We start from the raw sequence: 2,874 nt of genomic DNA, 5'->3' as shown, positions 1-2,874 counted from the left end.
GTACCAAAGGTTAAACATCTTTTAAACAAATTAAAGCAAATCTCCTAATGGTGACAGGCTCAAAAATGATTGGAAGGAGAAAAAAAAAATCCATAGTAAATACAAGAGTGCACAGGCTTTCCCTGTAAATCCTCCCCATCGATGGTTATTAAGATGAAATCACTGCTAATTACAGAAGAGGAGCTACCTGCCCAAATCAGTGAGGGTCTGAAGGACTCACTGCATTAGAAACAAATGTTCAAAAACCACAGCAAGGAACTGTTCCTGATTCCCAGTGACAAGGCCGAGACAGACGAATCTGTACATTTACTTCAAGCTTTTAAAGAGCTTGTGGGCCACACAGTGGTCCCGTGCATGCAGGAAGTCGAAGAGCTCCTCTGTGTAATCCTCTTCTGTCTGTGATCCGGAAGACACGCTCTTATCACACAACTCTAGTCGTTTTACACACTTTACACACTTCTCCAGCTGCTCACAGTGTTCTCTCACTCTTGTTAGGGGGTCCACTAACTCTTCCCCCTCTTCTTTCTCTTTGTGTGTGTGTGGGGGGTCTCCGGATCCAGTGAGCATCTTTCATTCGTCCTCTAGGCCCATGTTGGGAGCCGGTTTGGGATTCAACAAGAGCAACCCCCATTGATATTTGACGAGGTAGACTGAAATGGGGGGTGGGGGTGGGGTATGACTTGAGACACTCCTGGGATCCAGCACTGTGTAGGAACTTTTCACGAGGCTCAGTGTCTGCGCTTGGGGACACTTTTGGCCTGGAGAAGCGCAGTAGTGTTTGTAGGTTACCAGCCAGGTTCTGGTTCCCTGTCAGTTACTGCAGACCACATATCTTCAAGAAAGGAAAACTATCTCAGGAAGCCATGGACGCACTCCAGGCAAGCATGGGGGAGCTCCTGAGACCTGAGTGTGATTCTGCATCCCCTTGTCCATGAAGTGTGGCCCAGACAGAGGTCTGGTGTGACTCCACAGCTTATATAAACAGTAGATGCTCAACGGACATGTGTGTAGTTTTCTCGAGACAGGGTTTCTCTGTATAGCTCTGGCTGTCCTGGAACTTGCTCTGTAGACCAGGCTAGCCTCAAACTCAGAATTCTGCCTGCCTCTGGCTCCCAAGTGCTGGGATTAAAGGTGTGCACCACCACCGCCTAGCTCAGTTTAGTTTTAATTATTACGTGTGTGTGTGTGGTAAGTGTGAATAGGTGGATTTGTCTCTAAGATGCTCATGCCATGAAACTCATGGAAAAGGGAGTAGTTTCCAAAAGAAAGGAGGAGTTTAGGAGCCATTAAAACAAGCAGAATCAAATGAGTTAGCATTAATCTTAATTATCCATTTTATTTTACCTCAGAGCACCAAGTAGAAGATCACATCAGTTTGTGATCGATGAACAGTGAGTCCCAAGATAGCCAGCCTTCCCGTCCTACGACAAGTGTGTTCAATCCTGAAGCCAGTGCTCACAGACAGGCTGAGGATTATAAGTTGGGTAGGGACAGAAGCACTATAGGACTGTGGGTGCCTGAGCAATATATCCATTCCTTCACCTGCACCCAGTGGTGGTTTGATTGGGCCTTACCCTGGACCAATCCCAGCCCTTTGGCTCCCTTTCCAAACTCCTGTCAATCTGCCTTGTGGAGCCTGTCCTGGCAGCTGCTGAATAAATAAACTGCTCTCACTGAAACTCACACTACAAAAATATGGCAATGACACTTTTGTTCATTCATTCATTCATTCATTCATTCATTCAACAATGCCTTTGAGGACAAACTGTGCTGGGCAGAGCACTGGGCAGCTACCCCCCAGGGAAAAGTTACAAATCAGGGCATCCACAGGGCCCAGCTCCCCTAGTGGCTCTGGTGAAGGACGCCACTGTCAATGGTCTGTCTAGTCCTCTCAGTCCAGCTTGTGGCTTAGCTCTCGCTCTGTAAACCCAGCCCTATCTTCTGCCTTACTGGGCTCGCTCTCCCTGTATCTTTACAAGTCTCATTCTTTTATGAGTCTCTGGGGTCAGTTGCTCTGCCCCCCAGCCCCCTGCAATACAGGGTGGACTCATCTCAGCCAACCACATCAGCGGTTCTCAACCTGTGGGTAGAGACCTCTCTCTGGGTTGAATGACTGATCTTTGCACAGGAGTCGACTATCAGATGTTTACACTATAACTCATAACAATTGCAAAGTTACAGTTATGAAGTAGCAGAAAAAATAATTTTCCATCAGCACAACGTGAGGAACTGTATTAAAGAGTTGCAGCATTAGGAAGGCTGAGCACCGCTGTTCTGTGAGTACTATTCATACCCCTCAGGCTCTGGGGGAGGCTCCCAGCACTTCAGCTGTCTCCGAGCCATCGCGTAAATACTCCTTCTCCATTCAGCTCTTACCTGCTCAGTCTTGTCTTAGTGATTATTCCCCTTCGGTTCAGCTAACACACAGAGACCTGAAGTTGTCAGACCTGAAAGAGTCAGGCTTAGAATTGGACTGGGGACAGAAAGACCCACATAGATGGCCCGTGAACAACTGAGGCACGCTGGCTAAGGGAGATGCTGAATTTGGTTGGGTTGACCCAGTTGTCTTGTTTGGTCAGTTGAGGGTGGAGAATTATTGTAACTGAATTGTTGTTTCTGGGGGTGTTGGGAAGAGAGCATGCTTGTAAGAAGGGGGCAGGACTAAGTTTGGTATGCTGAGCCACGGTGGGAGAGGGTCTTCGAGGAGATGCCTGGTACCTCGGTAATCACTTTGGGAGGTTTATCTGATGGCTGACGTGCATGCCATCCTCACTCTGTGCCAGAGCAGAGATGTGTCCCCTGACTTTATGCTCGGCTGAGGGAGGTGTGATGCTGAGACCAGTGGCCAGGGAGGGAGAGGATAGGGGAGGGAGA

General features: G+C 48.2%; 1 pseudogene; it reads right to left on the bottom strand.

Annotated features, from left to right (window-relative positions):
- Positions 1 to 306: 306 nt before the first annotated feature.
- LOC110311065 (cytochrome b-c1 complex subunit 6, mitochondrial pseudogene) lies at positions 307 to 591 on the bottom strand (annotated as a pseudogene).
- Positions 592 to 2,874: the final 2,283 nt, after the last annotated feature.

Source organism: Mus caroli, unplaced genomic scaffold (assembly GCF_978045245.1).
Source record: "Mus caroli unplaced genomic scaffold, Mus_caroli_1 scaffold_16, whole genome shotgun sequence".
NCBI classification, from domain to species: domain Eukaryota; kingdom Metazoa; phylum Chordata; class Mammalia; order Rodentia; family Muridae; genus Mus; species Mus caroli.
The sequence above is the reverse complement of the archived record's forward strand: the minus strand, read 5'-3'. Positions and strand labels throughout refer to the sequence as shown.